The following is a 16,156-nucleotide window of genomic DNA, read 5'->3' as shown; positions in this document are numbered from 1 at the left end:
AAAAATAAGCAAAACTGCCAACTCTCACTACTTTAGTGTTTACTCTGCCTCCAAGGAGAGAGGAACAGGAGTAAAAGAAGCCCATGGTGGTGCCTGCTGACTCAGACTGGTTTTCCCATCGCTGATGAAAAGGCAGAGCTGGGTTGCATAACCAAGAAAGCTAAATGGCCAGTCATGGCATTGAAACAGACACTGTGCTTAAGTACTTTTTCATGCTCCAGTAAGTAAGTTGTTAATGGACAGATAACACCATCTTAATCTCTGATACTATTTCATGGAAAAGCAATACAACCAGTCCCAGGGAAGGAGGATTTCAAAATAATAACAAGTGAGGTTAAAAAGTTTAAAGCCAGCTGACTGCATATATGGCTTTGAGTTTAGCATTAACTTTCAGATTGGAATGAGTGTTTGAATAAAAGTTTAACCTTTTAGAAGCAATAGCTATTAAAGAATGAATAGACAGAAAACCAAATGTCTTTGTACATGTGTCAAATACCACAAGATTAGATGAAATGCCAGGCCAGCCTTTGCTGTTACCACAAGAGGGATACCTTCTGTGGATAGAAATAGACTGAAAGAAAGTGAAGTCTCTTTTATCCATAACCCTCCTCTCCCCTCCCCCCAAATTCCCAGAAAATGCTAGTGAAAGGCTGTAAATGCCAGGGAATTGTCATGAGATAGAACTTAAGAGATCAGAGTCCACTAAAATGCTCTTAGGATTGACTCTTGCCATCTCATTTCATAGGATGTGAATGTGCAGGCGAATTCTGTCGAAACACAGTTCTTAAGTTTTGGGGGTTGCTGTTTTTATGTGAGAGCCCGTTCAGCACATGGAAGGAATGAACACGTTCCCTTTTAACTGTCAAAAGGGAAGTCTCACATGACAATGTGCTTTTGAACAAAACCAACTGTGTGGTTTGTTTGTTTTTTTGTTAAGTGACCAAAGATTGAGGGGTGGGGGGGTGGGGGTGGAGAAGAAAAAGAAAACCAAACATTTTTGCGCTAAACCATTAATCTCCTCATTCCCATTTTGTTTTCCTCCCACCCATCTCGTCTTCACTTTTAAAGGTTAGTTCACAGGCGTTCTTGCCTTCTGTCACTTGGTATTATCTACAGGAGTTTGATTTCTTCACCTGACTGAGACTTTTCAGGACTGTGCTCATGTCTTTGGATTCTTGATATCTTCATAGAGGAACCACTCACTATAACATTTCAGAGAAGGTGGAGAGAGGATTCACAGGGCTCTAGGACTGAGCTGTCCATCTGCCAGGCGGTAGTTGCAATGCTGTGTGAGACTATGGTTCTGTGACAGAGAAAGAGGGTTGGGTTTGGAAGGATAAGACTGCTAGAATCCCACAAGATAGTCATAATTATAGAAACAGTAATACCCCAATGATAATAAGTGGCATTGACTGGGCGCTTACTCTGTGGCAGGCATAACATTAAGTGCTTTGCAAACATCTCACGGAATTGCATCAACCTCCTGGGTTGTTAGAATCCTGTTTTACAGAAAGGACATGGGGCTTAGAGAACGAAACAAACCTGTCTAAGGAACACATTGCTAGTACTTTACAATAGAAACAGAATTAGAAATCAGGTCTGTGTGCTCAGTTTTCCCATCTGTAAAACAAGGATATCATTTTCCTCAAATTTTGCTGGGCTTAAATAGTACTACATGAGCCTTATTAAGTAGAATATATACACTACTTTTTGCGCTAAACTATTAATCTCCTCATTCCCATTTTGCTTTACTCTGTGGCAAAATATATATATATATGCATGCAAAAGTGTTTGTGCTATGGTCAACATGATATGTCGGCCAGGGCAGATTGGGAAATGTCCTCCTAATATGTAGCAGACAGAGGAGAGTAGGAGGAACTTTTCTTCCCAAGGTCATGGTTCTGCGCCTTTTCACCAACCTGGAATCTCTCCTGACTTTTCTGACATTCAGCAAGACTCCTTTAAGATGCCAGAACAGCCTTTCTAGTCTGCTGGTAAGAGGACTGCAGCACAGTTCTGGAAGGGGAAGTGGGGTGAAGATTCAGTTTCACTTTGGAGTTAGGACACTGCTTGGTGAAAGGCAGAGGACAGAAGACAGCTTGGGGGCAGAGAACAGACAGACCCAGTCCTCTCTCTTGAGACAGAGGCGGAACTTAACTCTCAGGCCTCAGCTCCAACAAGAGCCATTAAATGGCTTCCTGGCAACCTTCAGTGGGGTTAGTCTTTGAACAGGGAAAGAATCAGAGCATGCGTTGGCAGAATTCTCCCATAGGAACAATCCCAAAACTGAAGCCAATAAAACACTTCTCTAAATCTCCAAGGAGCCAGTACTGTAGCACCTTATTAAAAAGCCAGATTTCAGATTGTGTAGCCCAATGTGAAGCGAGGAAACTCAATCACCTTCACCTGATAATACACTTCTTTTTTAAAAATCTATTTATTATTTATTGTGGTAAAATACACATGACATGAAACTTACTATCTTAACCATTTCAAGTGTACAGTTCAGTGGTATCAAGGATATTCATATTCTTGTGCAACCATCACCATTATCTGTTTCTAGACCTAATTTGCAGTAACATGGATGAAACTGAAGGACGTTATGCTAAGTGAAATAAGCCAGACACAGAAAAAAATTGCATAATCTCACTTATATGTGAAATCTCAAAAAAAAATCCCAAATAAAAAATCAAACTCAAAGAAGAAGAGATCAGACTTGTGGTTACCAGTGACAAAGGGTAGGGGAAGGAGGAACTAGAGGAAGGTGGTTAAAAGATTAAACTTCCAGTTATATGATAAGTAACTACCAGGATGTAAAGTACATGGTGACCATAGCTAACATGGCTGTATGACATATAGGAAAGTTGTTAAGAAAGGAAATCCTTTATCCATTTTGAGTTTATTTTTGTGTATGGTGTAAGTTGGTGGTCTAGTTTCATTTTCTTGCATATATCTGTCCAATTTTCCCAGCACCATTTATTGAAGAGACTATCTTGGCTCCATTGTATGTTCTTGCCTCCTTTGTCAAATATTAATTGAGCATATTGGTTCGGGCCGATTTCTGGGCTCTCTATTCTATTCCATTGATCTATATGCCTATTCTTGTGCCAGTACCAGGCAGTTTTGAGAACAGTGGCTTTGTAATACATCTTGATATCTGGTATTGAGATCCCACCTACTTTGGTCTTTTTCAGGATTGCTGCAGCTATTCGAGGTCTTTTTTTATTCCAGATGAATTTTTGGAGAGTTCGTTCTAGATCTCTGAAGTATGCCGTTGGTATTTTAATGGGAAGTGCGTTGAATTTATAGATTGCTTTGGGGGATTAAATGTACGACAGGAAACTATAAAAATTCTAGAAGAATCCAAAGGCAACAAAATCTCAGACATATGCCGAAGCAATTTCTTCACTGATACAGCTCCTAGGGCACTTGAAACTAAAGAGAAAATGAACAAATGGGACTACATCAAAATAAAAAGCTTCTGCACAGCAAAAGAAACCATCAACAAAACAACGAGAAAACCCACTGTGTGGGAAAACATATTTGCCAATGTCATATCCGATAAGGGCCTAATCTCCAAAATTTATAGGGAACTCATACAACTTAACAAAAGGAAGATAAACAATCCAATCAAAAAATGGGCAAAGGACCTAAATAGACACCTTTCAAAAGAGGACATTCAGAAAGCCAAGAGACATATGAAAACATGCTCAAAGTCACTAATCATCCGAGAGATGCAAATCAAAACAACAATGAGGTACCATCTCACACCTGTCAGACTGGCTATCATCAACAAATCAACAAACGACAAGTGCTGGAGAGGATGTGGAGAAAAAGGAACACTTGTGCACTGCTGGTGGGAATGCAGACTGGTGCAGCCACTATGGAAGACAGTATGGAGTTTCCTTAAAAAACTGAAAATGGAACTCCCATTTGACCCTGTGATCCCACTTCTAGGAATATATCCCAAGAAACCAGAAACACCAATCAGAAAGGATATATGCACCCCTATGTTCATAGCAGCACAATTCACCATAGCTAAGATCTGGAAACAGCCTAAGTGCCCATCAGTAGATGAATGGATTAGAAAATTGTGGTACATCTACACGATGGAATACTATGCTGCTCTTAAAAGGAAGGAACTCTTACCATTTGCAACGTCATGGATGGAACTGGAGAGCATTATGCTAAGTGAAATAAGCCAGTCAATGAAGGAAAAATACCACATGATCTCACTCATTCATGGATAATAGAGACCATTATAAACTTTTGAACAATAATAGATACAGAGGCAGAGCTGCCTCAAACAGATTGTCAAACTGCAGCAGGAAGGCCGGGGAGGGTTGCGGGGCAGGAGGTAGGGGGGTAAGAGATCAACTAAAGGACTTGTATGCATGCATAGAAGCATAACCAGTGGACATAAGACATTGGGGGATAGGGGAGGCTAGGGGACTGTCTAGGGCGGGGGGATAAAAATGGACACATATGTAATACCCTTTGTAATACTTTAAGCAATAAAAAAAAAAAAAAAAAAAAAAAAAAAAAAAAAGAAAGGAAATCCTAAGAGCTCTCATCACAAGGAGAAACAATTGTTTTCCTTTTTCTTTCATTTTTATTGCATATTTATGAAATGATGGATGTTAGCTGAATCTATTGTGGTAATCACTTTACAATATATGTAAGTCAAACCATTATGCTGTATAACTTAAACTTATACCGTGATGTATGTCAATTATTTCTTAATCAAACTGGGAGAAATAAACCCCACTGAATTCACTGTAACACAGAGCAGAATGGTGGTCACCAAAGACGGGGAGAAAGGGAGATAAAAAAAGAGAAAAAAGTAGAAAGAAATAGAAAGTGGTTGCTAAGGGCTAAGGGAAGAGGGACATTTCTAACATTTTACATTGTGCCATTATCTGTGTGCTAAAAACAAACAGAAAATTGTTTTTCTTTTTGCCTATCAAGGCATATTCATGAAAACTTTGATAACATTAAATTTGTATAAGCTTTTCTTCCACCAAGAAACTGCCAAAATTGTATGGACATTTTACTTATATGCAAGGAAAATATGCATTATTTCAACATCATCCATCACTTAGAATGTGCAATCACATATTTATAAGGGCTGATGCGATGTGTTTGACTTTAAAACATATGGCTCATTGGAAAGCCTGGAGGTTTCTTGTTATTGTGTTAACCTTTGACTATAGATACAGATTCTGAACAAAGACTTTAGTATTTCAGAATGTAATAACTACAGAATAATTTTATTGTGAACTTTTAGAATCTTCATTTATTCCTTTCATATTCCTGATTGTTTTTCCTAAATCTGTCACTCATATTTGGAATGCATAAACTATGCTTCTTTTTATAAACACAAATATATTAGCTTATTCCAGACTGATTAGAATCTGCTAGATACCTAGCATTCCAATAGTGTTGAGGAAGCAAAGATGAGTATCTTTTTGGTACTTAATTATTCTTCAGTAAATAAAAAAAATTCTGTGTGAACGCTGAAGGTACAGAGGTGAATATAAAATGATAACATTTTTAGATGATTTGTTGAGCGTGGGAAGGAGTCATGGATTCACAACTATCTGTTCAGATAACTAGGGATGTCTAAGAATAAAATCAAAATGGGAGACATCTAATGTCAGTTTGATAAAGACATTGAGCAAAAATTATTAATAACATCATAGAAAAGAAGCAAAAATTACAAAGCACAGTAAAACTTTATGATGACTAACATCTGGTTGGAACATATGGGCAAAAGTACTAATCATATTATAGTGTAACATATGCATTAAACTAGATACAGGGCGAGAATATCTACAAATAAGAAACAATAAGGAATTGGTAAGGGATTTTTTTCTCACATCTGGACTTGAAAAGTCTGCCATTCAGTATACTTCCTACCAAATTTATATTTCACCAGTATAAGAATGTGAAAATCATAAGCCCAATGTTAAACTACAGGGCAGGGCAAGAGTTGTTTGTACAGAAAATAATACAATAATTAATAAATAGTAGTACAAGAATAAATCTTGTGTTTCACATACTCACAAATGTAAACCTACTTTTGCTGCACCCTGTATAGAATTTCTCTTTCAAAGTTGTAAGGCTCAAAGACAAACCAACATAATATAGGGTTAAGATTTTATAAGATTATCTGTGCTTCTCCTGTGCATAAAATTTAACAGGTGTGAGGAATCTTTGTTGATCATTCAATTCCAGCTCTTATTTTATGGTTGAGGAAGCTTAGATCCAGAAAATGAAAATAAATTTACTAAGAGCACAAAACTGAGAGTTGGAGAACCAAGCCTAGGCTCCAGTTCTCCCTCCATCAAAACACAACGATCTTTCCCATATTATTGTTGTCAATGGACAACCAAACAGTAGCTCTGTTCTGTCTCTGTATGGGGTTTTCTCATTTTTCATTCTCCTTCTTTCAACTTTTTTTTTTTTTAACACTTGATAGTTTTCCTCTTTTTACAGCTTTGAGAAACTTAAGGTCAGACCCGATCTATCAAAATGTGAGTGCCTTCTCCCCTCTACAGGCCTTTAAAATCACTACAATAAAATATTTGAGTCACTTGGCCCAAATTCTAATAACAAAAGGATCTGACATGTCTAGCTATCCCACTGCCTTTTGTTGACTCATCCATTTAGCTTGTAATTTATTTTAAGGACCTGGACATTTTTGTCCTCAATCCAATAGTTCTTTGGAAAAAACGTTTTAAAATAAGCTTTCCTTTTCAAAGAGGAAACACAAGCATAAGAAATTGCTTTTGAGGTTAAATAAATCATAAATATAATATGTAAAGCCAAGTAAGACCTTGAGATTACTTAGTTTTATCTTCTCTTTGGCTGGTGTTCAGAAAAATTCATGTCATTCATTCATGAATGTAATTTGTGTCAGACATTGGCAGAGCTGCTTCGCCTTGGTGATCTCAGCTGTGTGTGTGTGTGTTTTAAAGGAAAATATAGAGGTAAAAAATGGGGGGAATAAAGGAGAACTCTTTGTCATGTATCCTGTTTTTATGCTCTATCATCAATTATTCCATTTGGCCTCTCCTCCCCCAAACCAGTGAAGTCTACATTATTATCATTCAATTACAAATGAAGAACTGAATCTAAAACTGAAGTGAAACATCGTACTGCTGGGACTATGACTGCAAGTCTGATATTAGATTTGTGAATTTTGTATTCTGTTTAGATTTGTGAATTTTGTATAAAGTTGAAAAGTTATATTTCAGTTGATAGACAACTTTATGATTTTTCATAGACATGCTTTTTCTTAGCATTCATGGTAATAAAAGCTGCCAATTTGTGTGATGAGTATCCAAGTCACAACATATCATGGACAGAGCATAGATTTTAGTGTCAGGTGGACATACATTCAAATTCTGGCATGTCTGCTTACAATGCAGTAGCTCAACAAATGATAGACCTATTAATAATACTTATTATTCTCTCTATGCCTGAAAGTAAAGCATCATTGGAGGTCAACATATTTTATATTCATGGTGTAGGAGATCAGAAAAGGGCCCAAGTTCAAGACAATCTCTTAAAGTGCGTTTTTATTTCTTTTTTGATTATGCCTCCTATTTCTGCATCAGATGACAATGACTAGGACAACTTATGCAAAATGATAAGCAATATCAAGAACAAAGAGTGGGTGTAGGAACAAATCACAGATGTATCAGTTAGTGAATGAAAAGCCAACATGTACAATGAAAACCTCCTTACAAGTCTGTTACTTCATTGTCTCAGGCGACTTTCGACCATGAACTTTACAGCAAGAAGGCTTTCCAGGGTTATGAAATACAACTTCCTCAGAGGAAAACAGAGGTCTGGAGAAGATTAGTGACTTGCTAACTATTTGTTTTGTGACGGAATTGGAACTTGGAGCCAAGACTTAGGATTTTGAGTGTAGTTGTTTACCTTTTTGTTTCTACACATTGAAACTGGTGCTTATTTAAAGACATATCTCCTTTGTTAACAGGGTTAGTCTTTGCCACAAAGGACTCTCTGATTGATTATTCAGTTGTTAGATGCCAGAAATTATTCATTTCTCAAATAGTATGATTTATCTTTTTTTAAAAAAAATAAAAGCAGACTCATTCAGGGACTACATTTGAAGAGCTTTGGAGAAAATTCTTTCCACAATTGTGAGGCACCCAGCCCTTACTCATGATCATTTTATTCTCACTGGTAGGAAACACTTTGATTCTAATAAATGGACTAATACAAAGCCTAAATCAAGTTTTAGAATCCATTAAAATTCTTAGATGTTATCTAAGTGGCATTCCATATTGCTCTAAATAAACAGACTACTTGACTAGGTATACTTGGCATATTCGCTTGTATACACTGGTAAACTGAGGCAAGCTTACAGCTCTGAAGAGAGGCATGGCACCAGTGGTGTGTAGTACTGTGTGAATAACATAAAATTTCTAAAAGTAATATCCAAAAGGAATTCAGAACTATGTCAACAGAGAAAATACTGCTTTATGGCAAGTATTTTGAACAGTTGAATCAAGATCTGGATAATGTTGCTAAAAATGCTAATAGAAGCTTCTTGCTATCACCACGTGCTGTTTTCCCCTTTATTACCAGATAAACCAGTGTTTGATTTTTAAAAAGTTATACTCAGAATATTTGTGAATATTGAAAGGTAAAATAATTAAAAATAGAGTATTTCACTAAAAGTGAAAGATTCCAACTATCCTCTCTTCTGTGCAAGTCCTCTCACTCTGAGGCTGGTGAGGTTGACAGCATTTGGGATCAGAGAGTCTGGATAACCTTACAATAAATAGACTGTGTATTATGGAGTTAATCAACCCCCAGAGCCCACACGTCCTTCAACATGGGAGTGAGTAGTGTTACAAAAATCTGTTTATAAGTTAGTCAGGTAGACCTTAGAATGTAAAGGACAAATAGGATTCTTAAAATTGTCTTAACAGTTTGGAACTAAAAGAGGAAGGGATAGACCTCCCAATCCCTGCTTGGGACATGTGAGAGACAAAAAGAAAACATAACTCCTTAGAGTACGTTTTCTTCTAGTTCTTCATCCAATGAGAATCATTTTGACTTATTCATTTTGCTATTCAATAAACATTTATGGACTATACCCACTGTATGTCAGACACTATGCCAAACCATTCATATGTCAGGATGAGTAAGATAAGTTCATGACCCCCAAGTTGCTTAGCATCTATGGAGGAGGCAGAAAAATACATGTTGACAGTACTAGGTAGTATCATGAAGATGTGTACAGGGTGCAGTAGGAGCATAAAGGAGATTACAGATCAGAATTGGATTATGGGCAGGAGAGAGTCACAGAGAGAATGGTTCTTACATTGAGTTTTACAATAGAAGTAGCATTTGCCAAGTGAAAAGAGAACAGAAACAAGAAAGAAGGTAATGAAAAAGGAGATCTGAGTCACTCTTGACTACTATAGTGAATCATAAATAGTTTGGTAAAGTTGGGAAAAATAACGTATATTGGGAAATAGAGAGGGACAAGCCTAGGGACATAGGCAGGGCTACAATTTCAAGGGTCTCTGGTAATAAGCTAATGATTTAGGATTTCATCCTGAAAGTTATAGGGATTTATTAAAAGATTTTACAGATGAGTATGCCTGATCAAAATTGTGTATTAGCAAGATCACTTTGGCAAAAGAGTGAAGAACAGTTGGTGGAAGGCCATGGTTTAGCATGCTATTGCAATCACTCATGTAATAAATTATAAAAGGCAGTGGTAACAAATATGAGAGACTTTCAGGAGGTATGACTATAGGATTTCAGGACTTATTTGTTGTGCGGAGACAACAAGTCAAGGAAAAACGTCTAAACTGCCTTTTTGCATTAGGTTAAACAAAGAGTTAGGTAAACCAAAATAGTTGGTCAGGTGGATAGTAAAATGATGAGTTTAAATTTGAACTTATTAAGTATTAGTCAGGGGATCTGCAAAAATGGATTGAACAGAGGAGTTGGATATAAACATTAGTAATGGTAAACTAAAGTCAAAAATAAAAGTGATAGTAAAACAGTATTCAGCTTCTCTAAATTTGTTCAGGTTGCTTTGCATAAATAAATTACAGTCTAATGAATGAAAACATCTTTAAAAAGAGTACTGAACAAACCAGTGGTTTTTGAGGAAGCCTGGAGATTGGGAGGGAGAGGTAAGATTGTAAATAAGCAAACATACTGTCCGTGTTCAGAGTCAAATCAGCCTAACCTCATACCATTAAGGAATCTTAAACTAGCCCAACAGAGAAATGCTGTTGGCACATGAGTTCTGACCATCATCAGGATATTTTGCATAACTACACAGAGGTGCTTTGTACCAAATGAAGAAATATGAACTGACTGCAATTAAATAGAATCCTTACTAAACAACTGTGCTCAAAGATTGCTGACTTGGACGGATAAAATGTGAGAGGTGTTCTGCCTGGTACTGTCTTTGGCTTTGGCCGAATACTTTGTCAGAGGATTGGAAGAAGATATAAAAGCCATTCTCACTACATTTGCAATAGATATCAAAGTTGAATAATGAAAACAGGCTGGGTGACATTTGGGACCCACAAAGATCTTAAAAGATGACACTTAATAGTGTTGGGTCTCCAGGTCCTGCACCTGGTGCCCTCAAAATTACTTGCAAAGTACTTCTTGGCAGACTTTTGGCTCTCAATCCCCCCTCAATACATCAACTGATTAAGTAATAAAATACACAAACCAGTGCACATTCAAAGATGAGTTTTTAGGCATTAAAGTAAGGAGGAATTCGCATGCATGTCATAAGAGAAACCACTAAAGGAACTGGAGTCATAGAGAAAGTTTAAGAAAAATATAGTAATTGCTGGTCTTCAGAGACTTCAAGGGATGACAGTTGGAATAATATATGGTGACAGGAGATGATTTGTGGTGGGCACACCATGCACTATACAGATCAAGTATCATAGAAAGGTACATTTGAAACCTATATGATCTTATTTAACCAATGTTGACCCAATAAATGTAATAAAAAAGAATTATATTCTATATGATCATAAAGACCAGAACTATCATAACTGGATCAGAGAAGTTACCTTTCTCAGTTAATGTCAGTGATGCATTTGCCCATGGTAGAGTGGGTCATAATGGACTTGGGAGCCAGATTTGTCCAGCTCTCCTATTTGAGTTGTGTGACCTCGGGCAGATTTACTTAGCTCCTCTCAGCCTCATTTTTCTCATCTGAGGATCTAGCTAATAAGGCTATTGCCAAGATTTAATGAGTTAACATATGTAAAAGCATAGAAAAAAGTGACTGGCACATAGATATTGCTTTATGTGTTAGCTATCATTATTAGTAGTAGTTTTGGGGCATAGAAGGTAATCCACTATCCCACCAAGAAAATATTAGGTAAGAGAAGAAATTTAAAGTGGTATTCTTTAAGCAGCTTTAAAATTTTTATGGATCATTTGTAAGCCAGTGTCGACTCTAGAAGTTGGTGAAAGTTCCCAAGTGTCCTGGTTGCTGGCTTGCCCACACTACTCCCATCAGAGTGTATGGGAAGTCAGCTGCCAGCAATAGCCTCCACCCTAGGACCCAGGACAAGTTCCTGACAAGGTTAGTTATTGCTTCCATTTCTGAGCTCATCTTCTTGCCTTCATGTGTCACATACTTTAGTTTGCCTTCTCCAAACATGTCCCTGGCTTCTGCATCAATGGCAATTCAGAATCTGTTTTTCGTTTTGTTTTCTGACCTACTGTCCTTGACTCTCATCCCGACTCTTTACTGGAGGAGAAGGAGAGGGCACCAAGAAACTACTTTTTAAAATTCCTAGCATAAACTGAAGCCCATAGAACCACAAAAACAAAGTCAATATTAGATTTTCATGGAAAAACAGGAAAAGGCTTCTTTGTCTCTCCAGAGATCAGAAGAACCTTGACATTTAGGAAGCAGCTAAATCAGGGTGACGCTGTTTCTAAATTGTGGCTTGAAATTCCCCACACCACTGAGTTATCACCCAGAAATCTAACTAAAATTTCTCAAAAACATCCTGGAATCACATTCATCACCTGTTCCACTCTATCCCTGAACCATGCTTTTCATTACTCCCCATATTGAGCTCATTGGAAGGCTGGAGTCATCAGATATTATCTCCTTGAAAAACTAAAATCTAGGAAACACTGCATATCATAAACAGTGCTTAGATATTCTTAAGGCAGATCAGCTTATTAAAAACTCCAAGAACTCCTTCAGTAAAGAATCAACTTACCTGGATTTAATATAGTAATCCCTAGTTTATTCTTTCATAGAATTATTTTAGTCTATAGCCCATTAAATATGTTATAAATCTAGTATTTGGTGAGTTTGTTAGCTATTAATTTTAGCTGCTTTTCTTTGAACACCTACAAAGTACTCATTTATTCTTGAAAACAGCCCTTTAAGTGGGGCAAGCATATGTCCCAGTTTGCCTGGGACAATTGCTATTGATCCAGAGTAATTATTATGCTCAAAAATGTTCCAGTTACCAATAATATAGACACTTGACCTGAAAGATATATGTTATTATCACCTCTGGGATAATAATACCCCCAATAGCATGAGGTATATTGAAAAAAGTAACTGCCCTTGCCTGGACCCTATCAGCTTATTTAGTCCATTGGAGTGTGGTGTGGACATCACTCACCCTAAATGATGCTAATGTGAAGTTAGAGTTGAGAACGTGGCTCATTTCAGGGGGAGAAGTCAACAAGACAAGAACTTCCTTTATCTCCTCAGCAGCACTAAGTGTCATAGAAATTTGTCCCCCTTTAGATACCTTAAACTACTTTAAAATTTTTTCTGCCATGAAAGTTTCTTCTAATATCTTGCCATGACATGAAAATACCATGTAACTTTAACATTGAGAAATTGGAAGAGGTGCAGCTTGGGAGATCAGTTCTGATCAGAAAACCACGTGATCTGGATTGTTGGGAAGCTTTACCTTCCAATGACTGACCTTAGAGATAGTAGTAGCTTCTCTGGCTTTCAAACTCCTCACCTGTACAATATCCTAGTCTCATGCCTTCTGTTATTTTTAAAGTTCTTAAAAATCTTCAGTGGGTTGTCTGAGTGTTCCACAGTTTATAAACACCCAAGTAAGATTCATTTTACATAAAATTCCCAAAGGTATTTTCAAAAAAGAGTAACCAAAGCTATCATTGAAACTTAATGACCTTTCCTGTGGGCTAAAATTTTCCATCCCTCTGGACGAGTAAATCTCTACTCTTACTTTTCATACAAATTTCTCCCCCAAAATTCAGGGATATTGTTTCACATCAAAGTCCCTAAGAATACTTGCTCCTCCTGCTTATTGACCAGGCCCAGGACAAAAGCCTTCAATTTGTACTCTATGGCTTAGGATAAATTTTAAGCTTCTCTATCAATCTTGACCACCATGAATTTGCTTCATTCTCAGCTAACTGTAGCACAGATAGTACAATCAAGTCATTTTTTTTCACGTAAGACTGTCACTACTTACAATTCTCTTATCAAAATGTGATATCTTCTAGATTTTCTACATGTATAGTCATAACTGAATGCTTAAGAAGTCCTGAGTTGAAAGGTCAACTAGCTTAATTGTCACTTTTTTTCTATAGATGTTGACAAACTGTATCTAGAAAAATAGCAGTAAGTCACTATGTCTTTTATTATGCTTATTAAACATTTTTGCTAAAGAAAAACAGCAACAGACATTTCTCATGAGTACACACTTGAAATGTACTCGGCAGCGAGCAAATGAGAAAATGCTCTATGATGTCATATGCGCATTGCACCTGAACACAAATACTAGTGACATGATTTAAAAAATAATCTTTTATGTGTTGAAAAGTGCCAAAATCATGCTGTGCTGTTCCTTTTGGAAAGCTGGTTGGTATATAGTGTTTAATGAAGTATTTGCAGTCCATCCTTTTGTTAGGTTTGTTCCACTTTTGCTAAAGTTATGATAGCTTGTCTCTGTTAGTTTTTTTTAAAAGGTATCACTTATTCTCTCTATCTATCTCTCAGATAAGGAATTAGTATTTTTTAAAAAAGTAAAATAGCGTATTTTAGAGATGTGAAAAGTTTAAGTGCAAATGTGTTATTTATGTAATGTGTTGTTGGCATAAATGCACTAGAAAGGAAAAGGAATATTTTGATAAAAACATCCATATTTTATTATTTTAGTAATAATGTATTATGATGAAAATAGAACCATGTTTTTTTTTCCCTGCCACTTTTTTGGTATAATGGCCCTTTGCAACTTGAAGGAAACTACCACATAACTGAAGTCATTTCATGTAGATCCCTTAAGTGAATTGCCTTTCCCAGCTATCTAATTTACCCAATAAAAATTTTGTTGGTCAGTATTACAAACATTTTATTATTTTCTTACAGTCGTTTATTCATCATTTTCCATGTCACGTTTTGTCATCATGGAAGGAAAAATCACATTCAATTTTTATTTCTTTTTCCCACTCATGCTCTAGCATAAAATTGAAAACTTTTAGTTAAATGAATAGTTGGTTCAAATGCTACTTGAAATATAGACACGGTATTCTCAACAAGAGAAATCTTGAATTTAAATTCCATTATCTTGTGTAAAATATATTTTAATTAAATCTTGGAAACACACACATTTCATAGGTATGACTTGTGATATTTTCCCCTTGGTTTTTGTATTTGCAGGCATTCTCAGATCTTGCTTACAATTTTAAAAGATCTGCTTTAATTATCTAATTATTACAATATGGTGATGAACTGGAGTAGCATTTCAAATGTAATTGATATGATTTGGCTAGCTTAACCAGTATTGCAGAAAACAGAGCAGAGGCAGATAGGTGCTAGTAATGTTCTTGCCTTCCTATTCATACTGCTCCTTCAGATCCCTGAGCCATGAAGCTTGTTATTCTGCCACAATCTGCTATTGCCAGAACATCCCTGACAACAGAACTATGATAACTGCTGCAAAATTTTCTCCTCAACTTCCCAAGTGTTCAGTCATGAACAAAACAAGAAAGCCAGAAAATGTGAAAGGTACTGAGAGTCCAGTGCCTACAGCTGGTTTCAGCAATTGCAGCTTGCGTAAGACCCCATGTTTGTGAAAGAAACTCAGGAATCTTTGAACAGGATGTAATCAACCTCCGATCTGCTGAGAAACACTGCAAAAATGACTTCAGCTGCCAAAAATAATAATGTCGTTTACAAGCAGCTTCTCCTATGTCTAAGGAAGAACTAGCCACCCAGGAGTGCGTGCTGGCTTTGGAGGAGCGAGAGAAGAAAGGGGCAAATTCTACCTCCCCCCACTTTCAAAAACACCCTATCAGAACCCACTGGGAGCTGTGGCCCATTCCAGAGGTGCTGGCAACATCGAGGGACATTCATATCCACAAAAATTCTGAACGGTAAGTGACCCTGGACAACGGGATTATATTTGGCGACAATTCTGTGCTGTCACTTTCCCTTTGTAACCAAGCTGCCCTGTCTCATGTTAAATTCCTTAGTCACGAACCACAACCCAAATCTCTCCTCCTTTCTTTTTCTGCACCCGGCCCTCCCCCCACCCCCCAAATATATATATATATATATTATCTGGCAGCTTCCCTTAAGGGACATCAAGAGCTTAGGAGGGAATATTCACGAATGCTCCTTCAGATAACTTTGATCACAAAGCCCTGCACCTACCTCTCCAGCAAGCCTGGCTGCGGGGTCCACATGGGCTGGATGTGAAAACAGACCTGGTGTGATGGCTTCTCCAAATTTACCAGAAAGAAGGGACCTGGGATGCTTGTCCTTTAAGTGTCTCTAAACATGGTTTGCATAGCTGGATCTCTGCTTATCTGTGCCTTTCGGCTTTCGCTTCCATACATGGATCTGCTCCCAACAGTAACGCCAAGCTGTCGAAAAGAAGCTATCTGGCAGCTACCCCCTTCATCCAACACATGGATGATAAAAATACACAGATAGAGATCCTTCCAGCCAGGCCCGCTTGTCGCCCCACCATCCTGCTGCTGTGCCTTTTTGCAAATACCCTTTTCAGATCGACATTTCTCCTCTCCACACATTTAGAGAACTACCGGTTTCTATCTGATTCCCACAAAAGGATTTCAGGATGGGGGTTTGCTTAGCTTTATGAAAACA

The 16,156-nt window shown here is 37.3% G+C and overlaps 1 protein-coding gene across 2 annotated transcripts in view; it reads right to left on the bottom strand.

The window, feature by feature from the left end:
* Nucleotides 1–15,780, bottom strand: part of SLC8A1 (solute carrier family 8 member A1) — a 351,818-nt gene extending 336,038 nt beyond the window's left edge. For both annotated transcript variants that reach the window (XM_036334760.1, XM_036334759.1), the window contains exon 1: nt 15,701–15,780. The gene's annotated coding sequence lies outside the window, so the exon portion shown is untranslated. The remainder of the gene's footprint in view (nt 1–15,700) is intronic.
* Nucleotides 15,781–16,156: the final 376 nt, after the last annotated feature.

Source organism: Myotis myotis, unplaced genomic scaffold, assembly GCF_014108235.1.
Source record: "Myotis myotis isolate mMyoMyo1 unplaced genomic scaffold, mMyoMyo1.p scaffold_m19_p_14, whole genome shotgun sequence".
NCBI classification, from domain to species: Eukaryota; Metazoa; Chordata; class Mammalia; order Chiroptera; family Vespertilionidae; genus Myotis; species Myotis myotis.
The sequence above is the reverse complement of the archived record's forward strand: the minus strand, read 5'-3'. Positions and strand labels throughout refer to the sequence as shown.